This window comes from Phyllobates terribilis, unplaced genomic scaffold, assembly GCF_046119375.1.
Source record: "Phyllobates terribilis strain yellow unplaced genomic scaffold, ASM4611937v1 Scaffold_3__8_contigs__length_932513732, whole genome shotgun sequence".
Taxonomy (NCBI): domain Eukaryota; kingdom Metazoa; phylum Chordata; class Amphibia; order Anura; family Dendrobatidae; genus Phyllobates; species Phyllobates terribilis.
This window is the reverse complement of record NW_027362763.1, coordinates 13,526,583-13,545,352: the sequence shown is the minus strand read 5'-3', so window position 1 is coordinate 13,545,352 and position 18,770 is coordinate 13,526,583.

Below are 18,770 nucleotides of genomic sequence, written 5' to 3'. Positions count from 1 at the left end.
GGCAGGCAGTTTATGTAGGCAGGCAGGCAGTGTATATAGCAGACTGCAGTGCATATGACTCGCCCCCTGGGCCTGTGCTGCGCAGGGGAACCCGGAGCCGGGCCTGTTGTAGGATGCTGGGGGTTGTAGTCTCCGTGTGGCGGTGACCCGGTCCGTGCCCAGGGTGGTCAAACCAGTGGCAGTCTATTTGTATTGTAATAAGTGTCCGACTACGCCATCCGTGGATTGCGGTCAGTGGGGACCGCCGCTGCGCTGCAGACCACTGAGGCTGATGTTGTTTGCGCAGCTGAGTATGGGATGACTCCCCACGGGAGAAGTATTGCCTCAGGGCAGCTAATGTGGATGATGGTGGTGATGGTGTGAGTGTCCCAGTACTGATGGTGCTGGTGCGGCGAGGAACCACAGAGACGTGCAGTTGCAGTTTTTAATGCTTTACTCACAGTTCTTTATCAGGTCACTTGTGCGCAGTTAGGACCGCCCGAGTCATGCTGCGTCCACCAGGTGAGGGACTCGGTCAACTCCCAGGCAATTCCGGAGTGTGGTTCAGAGCTCCCTTCTCTTTCCTTTCTCTGGCCGTCCCCACCAGTGACCCACCTTTGTCCAGCTTCCTCGGGCCTTCTGTTGGCGAAACCTCTCTCCGGTTTCCCTGACCCTATACGGTATGCCTTTCTGGTGGATGTAGTGAGGGGTCGCACCAAGATGTGGTAACAACCTCCGGTCTTTGGCTGAGGAATCTGTTGCCTCCACCAATTTGGGTTCCGGTACCCTGTTCTGCCAACCCTTCACCCTGTATCTCCTCTGGGCATATGGGGTTCCTCTGTCCTCGTGTCTCTGGGCCTTTCTCTGTGTTCCTTGCTTCCTTTCTCCTCTGTTCCAGTTCCTTTCCTACTTTCCTTTCTGTTCCTTCTTCTCTCTCTCTCTCTCAGGCTCCAGCCTCCTGACAAGGCCCGCCTGCAGAGCAGAGCCCATGCAGGGGCTCTGCTTCCTGTCTTCTCCTCAGACTGTCTCCACTGAACTCAACTGGACTGAACTCTGATCTAAGATGGTGCCCACCTTTTATACCTCCTTCTGACACCCGAGCCCAGGTGACTTGCAACCAATGGGCTCCTGCCTATGCCCAGAGACCCACCCCTATCTGCTCCTACACCACTGGGTTTTCCTTTTCCCGCCCCACTCCAGCCAGGGACAGAAGCTGTCATGCCTGCACTTCTGTGGGAGCACCGTTGAGCTGTCCCTCGGAAATGAGGTGTGTGTGGTGCATGCAGCTAAACGAGTCCCGGTCCACACTCCATCCTTACCCGAGAGTGGAATATCACACCTCTGGTCTGAGGTGCAATACCCCTGTAGCAGCCGAGCCCTCGGGGTGCTACACATATAGCACAAGAGGCTCCATTCCAGTTCTGCCTTCTGCGGCTGTTAGATATTTCTATACAAAGGCCCAGGTCTCAGGGGCCAGGAATACTTTTCTTTGGATCTTAATCCTCATTATTTGCTTAAAAAGCAATCCAGAGAAAACAGTTTTTCTGTGCCATTTGCTTGTTGGCACTGCAGAATACAGCCAGGTCCTTTCCATATTACTGCACTAGAAATCCAGCTATTTAAAACTGTGTTTTCTCTGTCACACGGATCACATATATGTTGTCTGAAAATGCTGCCATTTCTGGCCTCCATTCCAATTTTTTTTCAGTGTATCAGCAAAGTTTTTGGCACCGGTTTGCTGTTCAAAATAGTTACCTACAGGGCAGGTATTTAAAACTCTGTTTTCTCCGTCACACGGATCACATACAGTTATATGAAAAAGTTTGAGCACCCCTATTAATCTTAAGCTTAATGTTTTATAAAAATTGGTGTTTTTGCAACAGCTATTTCAGTTTGATATATGTAATAACTGTTGGACACAGTAATGTTTCTGCCTTGAAATGAGGTTTATTGTACTAACAGAAAATGTGCAATCTGCATTCAAACAAAATTTGACAGGTGCATAAGTATGGGCACCTCACCAGAAAAGTGAAATTAATATTTAGTAGATCCTCCTTTTGCAAAAATAACAGCCTCTAGTCGCTTCCTGTAGCTTTTAATGAGTTCCTGGATCCTGGATGAAGGTATTTTTGACCATTCCTCTTTACAAAACAATTCCAGTTCAGTTAAGTTTGATGGTCGCCGAGCATGGACAGCCCTCTTCAAATGATCCCACAGATGTTCAATGATATTCAGGTCTGGGGACTGGGATGGCCATTTCAGAACATTGTAATTGTTCCTCTGCATGAATGCCTGAGTAGATTTGGAGCGGTGTTTTGGATCATTGTCTTGCTGAAAGATCCATCTCCTGCGTAACTTCGACTTTATCACTGATTCTTGAACATTATTGTCAAGAATCTGCTGATACTGAGTGGAATCCATGCGTCCCTCAACTTTAACAAGATTCCCGATGCCGGCATTGGCCACACAGCCCCAAAGCATGATGGAACCTCCACCAAATTTTACTGTGGGTAGCAAGTGTTTTTCTTGGAATGATGTGTTTTTTTGCCGCCATGCATAATGCCTTTTTGTATGACCAAACAACTCAATCTTGGTTTCATCAGTCCACAGGACCTTCTTCCAAAAAGAAATTGGCTTCTCCAAATGTGCTTTTGCATACGTCAGCCGACTCTGTTTGTGGCGTGCTTGCAGAAACGGCTTCTTTCGCATCCCTCTCCCATACAGCTTCTCCTTGTGCAAAGTGCGTTGCATAGTTGACCGATGCACAGTGACACCATCTGCAGCAAGTTGATGCTGCAGCTCTATGGAGGTGGTCTGAGGATTGTCCTTGACTGATCTCACCATTCTTCTTCTCTGCCTTTCTGATGTTTTTCTTGGCCTGCCACTTCTGGCCTTAACAAGAACTGTCCCTGTGTTCTTCCATTTTCTTACTATGTTCCTCACAGTGGAAACTGACAGGTTAAATCTCTGAGACAGCTTTTTGTATCCTTCCCCTAAACAACTATGTTGAATAATCTTTGTTTTCAGATCATTTGACAGTTGTTTTGAGGAGCCCATGATGCCACTCTTCAGAGGAGATTCAAACAGGAGAACAACTTGCAAGTGGCCACTTTAAGTAGCTTTTCTCATGATTGCATACACCTGGCTATGAAGTTCAAAGCTCAATGAGGTTACAAAACCAAAAAAAGTGCTTTAGTAAGTCAGTAAAAAGTAGGTAGGAGTATTTAAAACAAGAAAATGATAAGGGTGCCCATACTTATGCACCTGTCAAATTTTGTTTGAATGCAGATTGCACATTTTCTGTTAGTACAATAAACCTCATTTCAAGGCAGAAACATTACTGTGTCCAACAGTTATTACATATATCAAACTGAAATAGCTGTTGCAAAAACACCAATTTTTATAAAACATTAAGCTTAAGATTAATAGGAGTGCCCAAACTTTTTCATATAACTGTATAACTTCTCTCCAAATTCAGCCATTTGTAGTGAGCGTGGAAGATATTGTCCTCAATATAAAATGGGACGGGTAACTGGACGTGATGGTGATGGTGCATGCAGAGGCCGAGGCTGTGGGCAAGCTGAAATTGTGCCACAACAAAAAATCCACATCTTCTCGCCCTTCCTGTCCTAATTTCTAGGGGACCGCAGCACAGCACTATTGAATCCAGAGCAGTGTCAAAAAGTTGTTGGTTGGATAATGCTTCGTCACTTTGCCACCACCACCACCTTACACCCAGTCAAGTCTCAGTAGCCGTGAGTCTGGACTGCATATTCCTCACCCTGATCCTCCTTCCTCCCACCATGCTGAATGCCCAGAGACAACTGATCCCACACTCTGAAGAGCTTTTACTTTTCCATTTATAGATTTGGGCCTCTTGCCCTGTCCACTTGAAGCGGGGCAAGAGGAGATCGCATGTAGCAATGCCCAAATATTTGAGCAGCCACGGTCACACGAAGGCGACACTGGGAAAGTGTCACAAGAGGTGGACGATGATGAGACACAATTTTCAGAAAGTCAGGAGGAGGACCAGGGTGCGGAAGTGGAAGAAGAGGTGGTGAATGATATAGTAACTTACCCAACGTGGTGAATGATATAGTAACTTACCCAACTTGGCAGGAGGACATGCAGAGCGAGGAAAGCAGCACACTTTGAGAGGGAGGCAGAGCACCCCAACAGGCAGGAAGAAGAAGTCTGGTTGTTTTTTAAAGACTCTGCCGATAACCCCAAAAAGGCCATTTGCACCATCTGCCAGGCCAGCATCAGCAGGGGTGGCAAAACTAGCAGCCTGACCACCACCAGCATGATCAGGCACATGGCAGCCAAGCACCCGACTTCGTCTTCGTAGGCCAAACCCCAGGGTCCAGGAACAGTGTCTGCGGGTGGCACCACTGGTTCTTCCGCTGTTGTGCATGCAAGCCAATCCCCTGTCCATAGTGCATGCAAAGATGCCTCTTGCCCTGCACCTGTTGTTGCACACTCTTAGGTAGCAGCATCAGAAAGCACGTCCATGTCCTTGTCCCAGTCCTTGGAATGCAAACGCAAATACGCAGCCAACGCCCCACAGGCCACACTACTAAATTCCCACATTTCATGACTGCTTGCGCTCGATATGTTGCCTTTTAGGCTTGTGGAGACGGAAGCATTCCACAACCTGATGGTAGCGGCTGTCCCTCGGTACTCGGTCCCAAGCCGCCACTATTTCTCCAGGTGTGCCATCACAAGCACATGTCCCAAAACATTAGCCGTGCCCTCAACAACGCTGTTACCGGGAAAGTCCACTTAACCACGGACACGTGGACTAGTGCTTGTGGGGAGGGACGGTACATCTCGCTGACGGCGGACAGGTCTACAAAAATGGGGCAGTACCAGAAGTCCCTTGTTGGGGAACTATTAAAAAAATTCCCATCTGAAAATGCTGGGGGCAGAGGCCACAGTTCGTTGGACAACCAAGGACTACAGGCGAGAGAGACACAACTTCAATCCAGCAGAGGCAGGGGAACACTGTCAAAGTTCTGGGAGAAATTTCTCAGCCCCTCCCATTGCACAGGTCCTGAGGCGCGGGGTACTCTCACAAGTAGTGCAAAGTTTGGGAAGATTCTGAGGGAGTATATTGCCGACCATACCAACGTTCTCCGTGATTCCACTGTGCCTTATAATTATTGGGTATCCAAGCTGGATACGTGAAATGAACTGGCTCTCTATGCCTTGGAGGTCCTGGCCTGCCCTGCTGCCAGCATTTTATCAGAGCGGGTTTTTAGTGCCGCTGGTGGAATTATAACTGATAAGCGCATCCGCCTGTCAACTGACAATGCTGACAGGCTGACTCTTATAAAAATGAGCAAGGGCTGGATTGGGCCAGACTTCTCAACACCACTGAATAATAGCAGCGTAACATAAACTCAAATCCAGTGTCTTTTTTTGGGAGGAGTATTCCCATGCACCTCTTCACACCCACTCATGGGTATATGCTTCCTGATTTTGGCTATTTGCTTTTGTCCTCCTCCTCCTTTTCCTCATCCTCATCCTCCACCACCATATCACCAGGGTGACCGTGGTCCGTGATGCAACACCCACATAATATTTTTAAACGGTGTTTATGATGCCCGTAAAAAAAAAATGTATACAGTATGTTCATGTATACCCCCAGGGGTAAATGTTTGTCAGCCCATACACTTAGTGCATGGGCATTACAAGTATAGGAGACCAGCTCCTTTCTAATGGAAACATTTTTTATGAGACCCTCCTCCACATCTCTTCCAAGGGCATTGGAGTGCCTCCCAGTTTTTGGCAGCCCTTGCATTCACTGCATAGGCAAACACAATGGGAGACCCACTTCCTAATAATGGGAACATTTTTTTTCAGGAGGCCCTCCTCTACATCTCTTCCAAGGGGCATTGGAGTGCCTCCAAATTTTTGGCAACCCATGTATTCACTACATAGGCAAACACAATGGGAGACCTACTTCCTAATAATGGCAACATTGTTTTCAGGATGCCCTCCTCTAAGTCTCTTCAAAGGGGTATTGGGGTGCGTCCAAATTTTGGCCAGCCATGCCACTCACTGCATATGCAATAACAGTATAGGAGACCCACTCTTTAGTAATGGGAAGAATAAAACATAGCCGGCTGATGGCTCTCTAAGAATAATGAGGGACGACTGATGGCCCTTTAAGAATAGTAAAGGCCGCCTGATGGCCCTATAAAACTAGGCTTTGTGACTTTCAGAGTCCCTCCTTCATAAGTGAAACACGATGTGTCTGATGATATCTCACACACCACATGGCCAGATAAGGTTGTAAAATGTTAAAATGACATTTCCTAGTGAATGCATTTGTCATGGTTGAAAGCAATGCAAAAGTGCAAAAACGCATCAAAAACGCTAAGTGTAAACATAACCCAAGGTGTGGAGGAGCATTTTTGTTTTTGGTTATTTATTTTGCTTTATATAAGTCATTACCCTGGAAAGGATGTTCCTCAACATATTTCACCGGAAAATCCATTTTGGTTTCGTTTTTGTATGTTTTATTGTGATTCCTTAAAAGTGGCGTAATACCTCTGACAACGTTGTTAACAGCAGTGATCTGTGAGTCCGAAATGCTTCCAGGGGTCTTCCCCATGCTGTTTCCATGTCATTTGAGCACTGTGCCCATCAATTTGGGCAATTTTTAGGCCCTCTGCAGACCGCCGGGGGGAGCCGCCTGAAAAATGCTTGAGTTTCCCATAGACTTACATTGGGCTAGTTGCTCGGGTCGAGCACCCGAGTATTCCAATGTGCTCGACCCGAGCATTGAGCACCCGAGCATTTTAGTGCTCGTCCATCACTAGCTGTCAGTTAAAATCTCTATTGTGGCATTAATTACATAAAAAAGTTTATATTCAGTGCAGGAACAAAAATAGAAATCATGGGGCCCCTATGAAGACCCGGGGTCTTCCGTGGGCGTAATACTACTCAGACAACACAGGGTGAGGGTAAAACAGTGTGGCAAGACTTTCTTGAGCCAGAAAGCGGACAATAAACACATAGAACAGTCCGAGCAAATACCCAAGATGGCGCAACATTACACAACCTAGATTCTTCAAGACGTCTCTGAGGATTCAGCAATGGTCAATTGAGCCGATCTGTATTCCTCCAGCTGTGGCGAAAGCCCCCTAAGTTGACATGCAGTAGAATGATTCCGAATAGAGGCAGAGACCCCTTTTTTATAGATCACAGTTTTCCTTTCAGACATCATTCACAGGTCAAGGGTGAGGGATCAAGGTGGAAGAGGCTCATGACTAGTGTTGAGCATTCCGATACTGAAATATCGGGTATCGGCCGATATTCGCAGTATCGGAATTCCGATACTTAATTCCGATACTTTTGCAATATCGTATACCGGAATCGGAAGTTCCCATAATGCAATGAGCCATTTTCATTTTATTCAGCCAATGAGGATCCTAAGAAGTGTGGACACATCCTGTTAGGCATGTAGGCATCTTAACTAATGGCATGGCTGTGATTGGCTGCTGAAATGATGTCATGATGCACTATAAAAGCCGCCGCCGCCATTTTGAGCTCACTCTGCTGTGAATTCAGTTAGGGATAGGACGCTGTTGTTCTGAGGGACAGTTTTAGCTACCTATTTGGTCTATTCTGCTTTACCCAAGCTACTTTATAAATCGCTGTGCCTTGCAGTGCTAGTGCACAGTTCTCTGTGCTATTCACCGCTTTCTGCAAGGTCTCTGTGTGTGAGTGCAGCTCACCCTGTAGTGTGTGCTTCAGCCACGTCTGGTTGTAGTGCACTCAGTGTGTGTCACTGCCTCATACATTGTCCTTTTTTGCCAATTCATAATTTTTCCTGATTTCTCCTATTAGTGTGGTGGTTCCATCCGTATTCAGCTAAATTGGTTCCAAACACACTATATAGGAGTAGATAGAGGAGCCTTTTTGCAGCATTGGGCCCTGCAGCCCCAGCCAGATTAGTATTAGCCTATTTTTTGTAGCCTCATCTATTGCATTGTAGGTTACCTTCCTACATTGTAATAGCTACAAAAAGTTTGTGATACTATCGTTATTACATCTTTAGGCACATCCAGTGTCTTTTTGTGACAAAAAAAACCTAAATAAAGTTCACCAAACACTCCACTTTACAGTTGTGTAGGCCACATTAGCTCATATTAAAGTCTAGTCCACACTTTATAAAATTAGTGTTTCTTATACCTGTTAGCAGCTGTTCAGGAATAAGCACACTAAGCCCTTAATACTTTTCTGCCTATCTTTATCAGTCTACCAAGATGAAGAAGGCAGGGAGTAAGGCATGTGGTTGTGGGCGTGGGCGTGGGCGTGGAGTTTCTGCAGGGAGAGGACGTGAGGATTCTGTGCCTGCAGGGAGAGGACGTGGGGATTCTGTGCCTGCTGCGGGCACCAGTGACTCAGCATCCCCCAGTTTTACCAGGGAACAGTCCTTTATGCACAGCTTTGTAGGAGCTAGCCGTACCCCACTGCTGCGGGAGTACCAAATTGAAGCCGTTGTCGGATGGATGGCAGCTAACGCATCGACTTCAATTAGTTCCAGATCCTCTCAGGTCCTGAGCACTGAAGAGCACCCATCTGTCTCTTCACCACCTGCCAAATTGCCCAGGCAGTCAGAGAGCCCTGGACAGGAGCCATCTCTACTTCTGTTCTCTGAATCTCTTGGCTTGGAAAGAGGGGGCCAGCCAAGCAGAATTAGAGAATTTGAAGAAGAGGTAGTATGCAGTGATGCGCAACCGTTTTGTCTCTCTGAATCTGAAGAGACGGGTGGGCCAGTGCCTATGGTCAGCAGCACACCTCAGTACGCATCTGATGATGAGACTCAGGTGCCACTTTCTGGTGCGTACTGTGCTGTCGAGACTACCCAGGAGAAGCAGTTGTTTGAAGAGGGTGGTGTAGATGATGAGGTCCTTGACCCATCATGGCGTGAGGGACAGGAAGGTGGTGGGAGCAGCTCTGAGGAAGAGATTCCCCGAACAGCCCAAAAAGGAGGGAGAGGGAGGGGGCAGACTTGGTTGCCTGTAGCCTCCACTTCGGCACCCATTAGGAGCATGGCTCTTCCAAAATCCAAAGCGGGCGCTCCCAAGACTTGCAGTGCCTGGTCCTTTTTTGACACAGTTGCAGATGACATTTGCTTTGTCAAATGCAAGCTGTGTAATCAGAAGATGAAAAGAAGGAAAAGTGTCAGCAACCTCAATACCACAAATATGAGGAAACATGTGCGGACCAAACACGTGGTGGAGTTACAAAAACACACTGAAGACCTAGGCCAACCTACAGCGCCACCTACCACCTCTTCAGCTCGTGTTGTAGCCTCTTCCTCCAGCTCACACACAGCTGGTTCGGCTTTCTCACAGGATCGCCATGGAAGAATCTCTGGCACTGTTGTACAGAGACACAGTGTAATTCCACCCACAGCACCACTTTCCCAGTCATCCTCACACTCCCAGGCCAGTCTACAGCCATCGTTAGCACAGGCATGGGAGAAAAGGCGCCCATACCCGGCAAACCACCCCCGAGCACAGGCTCTGAATGCTGGCATTGCTAAACTACTGGCCCTTGAAATGCTATCATTCAGGCTGGTGGAGACTGACACATTCCGTAACTTTATGGCATTGGCAGTCCCACAATACAACGTGCCCAGCCGCTTTTATTTCAGCAGGCAAGCCGTCCCTGCCCTGCAACATCATGTGGAGGGAAAAATTAAACATGCGCTACAAAACGCCGTCAGTAGCAAGGTCCACCTGACCACCGATGCGTGGACCAGTAAGCATGGACAGGGACGATACCTTTCCCTCACTGCCCATTGGGTAAATGTTGTGGAGCCGGGTACAGATATTGAGAGTGGCGCTGTACGTGTTCTGCCAACTCCAAGGATTGTAGGAATCCAGTCTGTACACATTGACTCCTCCTCATACTCCATTTCCTCTGAATCAGCGCTGCAGGAGCCGTCACGGTCTACCTCCACATCGACCCGTGAACGGTTACCGGTTATGGTGACCAATATGAGCACAGCCGTGGCCAAACGTCAACAGGCCGTATTAAAATTAATTTCTTTGGGGAATCGAAGCCACACAGCGCAGGAGCTCTGGAATGCCATCAAGCAGCAGAGCGACGTGTGGTTTGTGCCAGCGAATCTTCAGCCAGGCATGGTAGTGTGTGACAATGGCCGAAATCTGGTGGCAGCTCTGGGCCTAGGCAACCTCACTCACATCCCATGTCTGGCACATGTGCTCAACTTGGTCGTGCAGAGTTTTTTGAGGGACTATCCGGATCTTGATGCACTGCTTCACAAGGTCCGCATAGAGTGCGCTCACTTGCGGCATTACAGCAATGCAAGATCACGCATTGCAGCTCTGCAGCGCCGATTACGTCTTCCGGAACATCGCATCATATGTGACCTACCCACCAGGTGGAATTCAATGTTACATATGTTGGAGAGGTTGTGTGAGCAGCAGGCAGCAGTAATGGAGTACCAGCTGCAGCAGGCGCAAACAAGTCGCAGTGCGCGCCGTTCACACTTCACCACCACTGAGTGGGCCTCTATGAAGGACATTTGCCACGTTTTGCGTGCCTTCGATTATTCCACGCAGATGGCGAGTGCAGATGATGCACTAGTCAGCATGACTATCCCCCTTATCTGCCTGCTTGAAAAAACACTGCAAGCACTAAGGGACGAGGTTTTGGAAGAGGTGGAGGATGAGGAGTCACAAATGCCATCTGCTTCTCTACAGTCTGCGCAACGTGGTTCCTCACAAAGGCCTAGGCAGGGGACACTTTGTGAGGAGGATGAGGAGGAGTCAATGGATGAGGAAGACATCTGTCCAGAGGAGGGAGGTACACAATGCTCTAGTAGTCAGTATCTAGAGCTAGGGTGGGGTGATGCAGAGCAGGCAGAGATCACGCCTCAAGCAGGGGACAGCGTTTCTTGGCCAGTTGGCAGTCTGCAGCACATGGTTGATTTCATGCTGCAGTGCCTGAGAAATGACCACCGCATCGCCCACATTCTCAACACGGCTGATTATTGGGTGTCCACCCTCCTAGATCCTCGCTACAGGGACAACTTACAAAGCCTCATAACACCGTTGAACCGGGAGCGTAAAATGCGGGAGTACCAAGACGCACTGGTGCATTCCATCATGTTCTCCATTCCAACCGAGAGCAGTGCTGCTAGTGCTTTACAAAGCAGCTCAGTGCGTCGAGGCAGTGGAGGAAGCTCTGCACAAAGAGGGAGCAGAAGCAGCGCCTCAGCACAAGGCAAGACCAGTATGGCCGAAATGTGGCAAAGTTTTGTGTCCCCGCCGCCACAAATGTCTACACCATCACAGACGGCTCCAGTCAGCAGGAGGCAACGTTTCCATCAGATGGTGACAGACTACATGTCTTGCCCTCTTAGTGTACTCCCAGACGGCTCTTCTCCCTTCAAGGTTTGGGTCTGTAAGCTGGATACATGGCCAGAGCTTAGTCAGTATGCATTGGAGGAGCTAGCTTGCCCTGCTGCTAGTGTATTATCGGAACACGTCTTTAGTGCCGCAGGTGGTGTACTAACAGACCGTCGCATGCGACTATCCTCCGATAACGTTGACCGGCTTACTTTTCTCAAAATGAACAAGGCCTGGATCTCTCATGAATTTGCCAGTCCTCTTCCAGAATAAATAATTGGTTGGCAACAGTATCCAGGTCTCCTGTTGTGTTCATGCTTCTACCACCTGAACTGTAATCCCTGAGCTCCAACACCGCCAGTTGGCGCTCGGAAGTGCCGTCTGCACAGTCAACACTTGCTGCCGTGTTATTGGGGTTCAATAATGTCAGCTGTTCCCCTGCTGTGCGGACGGCAATTTCTCCTGCTCTGTCCACATTCTCACTACTACAGATTTTAAAGTTGCTCCAATTACACCTCTGGCTCCTCTGTTTTCAGTATTATCCCTGAGCTCCAACACCGCCAGTTGGTGCTCGGAAGTGCCGTCTGCACAGTCAACACTTGCTGCCGTGTTATTGGGGCTCAGTAACGTCAGCTGTTCCCCTGCTGTGCGGACGGCAATTTCTCCTGCTCTGTCCACATTCTCACTACTACAGATTTTAAAGTTGCTCCAATTACACCTCTGGCTCCTCTGTTTTCAGTATTATCCCTGAGCTCCAACACCACCAGTTGGCGCTCGGAAGTGAAGTCTGCACAGTCAACACTTGCTGCCGTGTTATTGGGGTTCAGTAACGTCATCTGTTCCCCTGCTGTGCGGACGGCAATTTCTCCTGCTCTGCCCACATCCACTGTACTACTGATTTAAAACCTCCTCCAAATACACCTCTGGCTCCTCTGTTTTCAGTATTATCCCTGAGCTCCAACACCGCCAGTTGGCGCTCGGAAGTGCCGTCTGCACAGTCAACACTTGCTCCAGTGTTATTGGGGTTCAGTAACGTCAGCTGATCTCCAGCTGTGTGTCCGGCATATTCTCCTGCTTTGTCCACATCCACTGTACTACTGATTTAAAACCTCCTCCAAATACACCTCTGGCTCCTCTGTTTTTAGTATTTACCCTGGGCTCCAATACCGCTAGTTGCTGCTCAGAAGTGCCGTCTGCACAGTCAATGCTTGCTCCAGTGTTATTGGGGTTCAGTAACGTCAGCTGATCCCCAGCTGTGTGTCCGGCAAATTCTCCTGCTTTGTCCACATCCACTGTACTACTGATTTAAAACCTCCTCCAAATACACCTCTGGCTCCTCTGTTTTTAGTATTTACCCTGGGCTCCAATACCGCTAGTTGCTGCTCAGAAGTGCCGTCTGCACAGTCAACGCTTGCTCCAGTGTTATTGGGGTTCAGTAACGTCAGCTGATCCCCAGCTGTGTGTCCGGCAAATTCTCCTGCTTTGTCCACATCCACTGTACTACTGATTTAAAACCTCCTCCAAATACACCTCTGGCTCCTCTGTTTTTAGTATTTACCCTGGGCTCCAATACCGCTAGTTGCTGCTCAGAAGTGCCGTCTGCACAGTCAACGCTTGCTCCAGTGTTATTGGGGTTCAGTAACGTCAGCTGATCCCCAGCTGTGTGTCCGGCAAATTCTCCTGCTTTGTCCACATCCACTGTACTACTGATTTAAAACCTCCTCCAAATACACCTCTGGCTCCTCTGTTTTTAGTATTTACCCTGGGCTCCAATACCGCTAGTTGCTGCTCAGAAGTGCCGTCTGCACAGTCAACGCTTGCTCCAGTGTTATTGGGGTTCAGTAACGTCAGCTGATCCCCAGCTGTGTGTCCGGCAAATTCTCCTGCTTTGTCCACATCCACTGTACTACTGATTTAAAACCTCCTCCAAATACACCTCTGGCTCCTCTGTTTTTAGTATTTACCCTGGGCTCCAATACCGCTAGTTGCTGCTCAGAAGTGCCGTCTGCACAGTCAATGCTTGCTCCAGTGTTATTGGGGTTCAGTAACGTCAGCTGATCCCCAGCTGTGTGTCCGGCAAATTCTCCTGCTTTGTCCACATCTACTGTACTACTGATTTAAAACCTCCTCCAAATACACCTCTGGCTCCTCTGTTTTTAGTATTTACCCTGGGCTCCAATACCGCTAGTTGCTGCTCAGAAGTGCCGTCTGCACAGTCAACGCTTGCTCCAGTGTTATTGGGGTTCAGTAACGTCAGCTGATTCCCAGCTGTGTGTCCGGCAAATTCTCCTGCTTTGTCCACATCCACTGTACTACTGATTTAAAACCTCCTCCAAATACACCTCTAGCTCCTCTGTTTTTAGTATTTACCCTGGGCTCCAATACCGCTAGTTGCTGCTCAGAAGTGCCGTCTGCACAGTCAACGCTTGCTCCAGTGTTATTGGGGTTCAGTAACGTCAGCTGTTCCCCTGCTGTGTGTCCAGCAAATTCTCCTGCTTTGTCCACATCCACTGTACTACTGATTTAAATCTTGCTCCAATTACACCTCTGGCTCCACTCTGTTTTTAGTATTTACCCTGGGTTCCAGCACCGCCAGCTGTTTCCCCGCAGTGTCTTTTGCACGGTTACTCCCTCCTGCCCAGCCTGGTTCCAGCATGCCAGCTGTTTCCGGGTAGTGTCAACGTCACTTTGCCTCCAATGAGATGTCCTGTCGTGTTGCGGTCGGGTTAGCCGACTCTATGGTGCCTGCAGTTTAGGTGACTCCTATGTGGGCTGCGGGATCTGGTAATGAAGGCTGGTTCCATAGTGCCAATAGGACAAGCACCCCCTGTAGGACTGTGGGTTTTGGTAACTGCGGCCGGCTCGCGGCCTTGAACTTTTTTTTACATGGGTACCTTCTGCTACCCATCCGGGTTCCAGTACCGTCAGCTGGCTCTCGGCAGTGCCTTTGGATTAGGTGCCTCGTTCTCGGTATCCAAGTTCCACCAACGTCTGCTGGTCCTTGGTAGTGCTTTCTGGCACAGGTACCCCCTGCTTAGTAACCGAGTTCCAGTACTTTCAGCTGGTCTTCGGCAGTTCCATTGGCTCTTGTACCTTCTGCTACCCATCCGGGTTCCAGTACCGTCAGCTGGTCCTCGGTAGTTCCATTTGCTCTTGTAGCTTCTACTACCCATCTGGGTTCCAGTACCGTCAGCTGGTTCTCGGCAGTGTCTTTGGCACGGGTACTCCCTCCTGCCCAGCGTGGTTCCAGCACGCCAGCTGTTTCCGGGTAGTGTCAACGTCACTTTGCCTCCAATGCGTTGTCCTGTCGTGTTGCGGTCGGGTTAGCCGACTCTATGGTGCCTGCAGTTTAGGTGACTCCTATGTGGGCTGCGGGATCTGGCAATGAAGGCTGGTTCCATAGTGCCAATAGGACAAGCACCCCCTGTAGGACTGTGGGTTTTGGTAACTGCGGCCGGCTCGCGGCCTTGAAATTTTTTTACATGGGTACCTTCTGCTACCCATCCGGGTTCCAGTACCGTCAGCTGGTTCTCGGCAGTGCCTTTGGATTAGGTTCCTCCTTCTCGGTATCCAAGTTCCACCGTCTGCTGGTCCTTGGTAGTGCTTTCTGGCACAGGTACCTCCTGCTTAGTAACCGAGTTCCAGTACCATCAGCTGGTCTTCGGCAGTTCCATTGGCTCTTGTACCTTCTGCTACCCATCCGGGTTCCAGTACCGTCAGCTGGTCCTCGGTAGTTCCTCAGCCTTCTTGTACCTTCTGCTACATTTCCAAGTTCAAGCTTTTTGAAATGGTTCTTGGTAATCACTCTGGATCTCCCTGACGAGGACCCTGAAGACCAACCCTAAGAAGACGAGGACCCCGAAGAAGAGGACCCTGAAGACGAGGACCCTGAAGACCACCCCGAAGAAGACGAGGACCCTGAAGACCACCCCGAAGAAGACGAGGACCCTGAAGACAACCCCGAAGAAGACGAGGACCCTGAAGACCACCCCGAAGAAGACGAGGACCCCGAAGACGAGGACCCAGAAGACCAACCCGAAGAAGACGAGGACACCGAAGACGAGGACACCCGAAGATGACGACCCTGAAGACCACCCCGAAGAAGACCAAGAAGATGACCCTGAAGAAGTTGACCAAGAGGACAAAGAAGAGAAGACAAGCACCAAGATACAGAAGAACAAGAGACAGAAAACCAAGAAGCAGAAATACAAGAAGCTGCAGAACAAAAAGCGGAAGAACATTAAGCATAAGACTAAAAATCAGAGCAAAAGATAATATCTAAATTATAAGCAGAAGATGACTAAGCAGTGTATGGGGGTGAGTCCGTTCCTCCTCGTGGTGCCCCTGGAAAAGACCTGCTGCTGCAGGCCAAACTGAACGCGGACAAATCCTGTTGTAAATCTTTTGTGACGGGCAGAACGAAAGGTGTAATGTCCAACCTTTTATAGATAACAACTACAGGAATGCCTGTCACAAATAAGAATATGATGAAGAAGAAGAAGATGAAGAAGATGAAGAAGTAGAATATGAAGAATGTAAAAAAAAAGAATAATACGAAGAAGGTGAAGAAGAAGAAGATGAAGAAGGTGAAGAAGAAGAGGATGAAAAAGATGCTGAGGATGATGAAGGAGAAAGTGTGGGAGAAGTAAAAAAGAAGGTGAAGAGCATGGAAGTAGTGAAACATAAATATCTGACAAAATATAAAAATACTTAGCATAGTCAATATTTCCGTAACTCAGAACGTCTTAAAAAACTTATTAATTCCTGCTATTCCATTTGATTGGGCTAAACCTCTATGCCTTTATTGTCTCCCCCACCTCCCCCAATACATTCTACATTATTCTTAGTTGTTTTCCTTCATGTAGAATTAACCTACAAGGAAAGAAAGGGTTTATTTTCATTCTGATATTTGTGTTCCATTGACTTGCATTGGTTTCCGGTATCGGAATCGGCGATATCCGATACTTTTTCGGTATCGGTCCGATCCAATCCGATCCGATATTTCCCGATATCGGAAGGTATCGCTCAACACTACTCATGACTCATTGTTTGAGCATTAAATCAACTTGCAATGTTTGTCCTCCATTGCTCAGCAAATCAACAACTCCCTGGGCTGGTATAATATGTAATCAGCATATTATGAAACAGTATAGTTCCATGACACTGTCTTGCAAGATTTACCGACAATATGTTGCAGACAATATGTTGCAGATTATTCAAACAATAGTCTGTGTTAATCAACCAAAGAAGAACACAAATGCAAAAGTCAACATGAAGATAAAAGGATATGGCTCCTGGCTTACTGAATTTGTGTGGCATAATTAAGAAGAAAAGCTGTGTCGTCACAGCCCCATAGAACAAATTTGAATTGTACCCCAATGGGACAGTGCAAAAAAACAGCGGGACTATTTGCAGAGTCAGAGCACATTGGTGGAGTCAGACAGGGCTATTCCACGACAGAAGAGTTGGCTGGCCAACCATCAGAGCTTCTCTCTGCTCATCTAGTAGCTAAATCTGCAGACATTTCTTGCGATAAGGGCCAGACTGGCCCAACAATCGGAATCAACTGTATAGACGTGGGTATATGCTGAGCATTTAGCACCGAGCCTCCCCCTACTCATGGTACCATGGTCTGACTCTTCTGGAGGTACATCAAGCCGCTGATACAGGTTCTTCTATATGTAGATTACCATGGAATAGCATAGTCAATGACATCACAATGTTTTAAAAGTGAGGTAAACCACGGTGACATCACAATAAATCAGGTGAGCTGTGGTATCTGAAGTGGATTTACATAAGGTAAGATCTGATTACATCACAACAAGTCAGGTAAGCTCAGGAGGCTGATAAATCATGTGAATGACCAAGCAATTGGACATGAAGATGCACAGATACTTACACAAGGCCCTCTGTCGTTGTTGACCAAAATCAGACACTCAACAATGCTGCCCTCAACCAGCATTATCTTGGGTCACTTTACATAAAGTCTTATTAAGACACAATTCACGATCCAATGAGTAAAGAACAAATCAACATAAATCTACATAAAAGACAACATAAACTCTATGAGGTGTGAATGCTTTAACATTTTCATCTTTACCTGGTCCAAATCTGACTACTGACATGTAACAGAGATTGTGTCATTGGACATATGAAGCTTTTATTATATTTGTACCTGTTGGAAATATGGAGCCCACACATCAGACTTTTCAAGGCCTTTGAATGAGTACCCTAACATAGACGTCTCGTCGTAACTTCCAACCGTCACCTTAGTTTTTTTTATTACAGATGTGAAGAAATATTTTAGGAAATCCAAACGTGTTGGGACTTGTTTGTTGGGTTTGAAATAGATTGTGTCCCCTGAAGAAGTGGTAAAAAGTATTCTCTGGAGGAAGAGGTTCAGCTGGTGAAGATATGGAAAGAGAAAAAAGTTCAAAAAGTCATCACAGATCAATACAATTTATAAAAATACTTGACCTTCTGAAAATCATAGTTAGTCCTATACCGAGCTCAAATATGCATGTCCATATGGGCTCCTGGGCGTCGAGCAACAGCAGGCCTTCTGTCTGTCCTAATCTTGGACATTCGTTTCTAGCCAAGAGGGACCTTACATCCACCCTGGTTTTCCAGGTGCCTGACCTATGTTTATGTTAGGAACTAGTCATTTTGAACAGTTCATACACATGAAAAACGATGAATAGATGGAGACAACATTGTCAAACATCTGTATCTCTTCAGTCTGGAGTCTGAGCCATGTGCAAAAATCCTGGCACCTCCAGCCTCAGCTGTGATCACTAAGGTTATTAATGGCCATCTGAGGAAAGTTCTGACACTGAATGCACTTGGGTAAATCATCAAGATCCGCTGCTGGCAGCTCCTGTGTGATTACCGACCAATGACGTCCCAGATGGGAGACAAGACCAGAGACGATTCAGCCATGTGAGCACATTTAGACCACACAGGCTGCTCACAGTAGTACCAGGAACAAGTGGCCTGATGTAGTTTTTAAAAAAGGTTCCTGGGACTCTTTGGAAATATGACCGCACCACTGGTTCTACCACCAAGTCATTGTATTGCCAAGCTGTTAGTGCACCTGGAATGGACACTAGAGGGGTTTGACTATTGTACATTATACCACATGTGACAGAGTCACTGGTATGGCATATGAGGGGAGGTATGTGTCACCCAGGTTGCTAGCCTGTATGAACTGAAAGCAATAGATGTTATATGCTTGGGGTTAACTCTTTTAAAGGGTGTGGTTTTATGGGAATGACGTAGAGATGGGAGGGAAGTCATTCCTCATACCTCCGCCTCAGGGTGTGGCTGAGCAAGGTTTATATGCTCAGTCACCATTTTTTTCTGTTGTTGAGTTTGGGGTGGCAAGGACTCCGAATT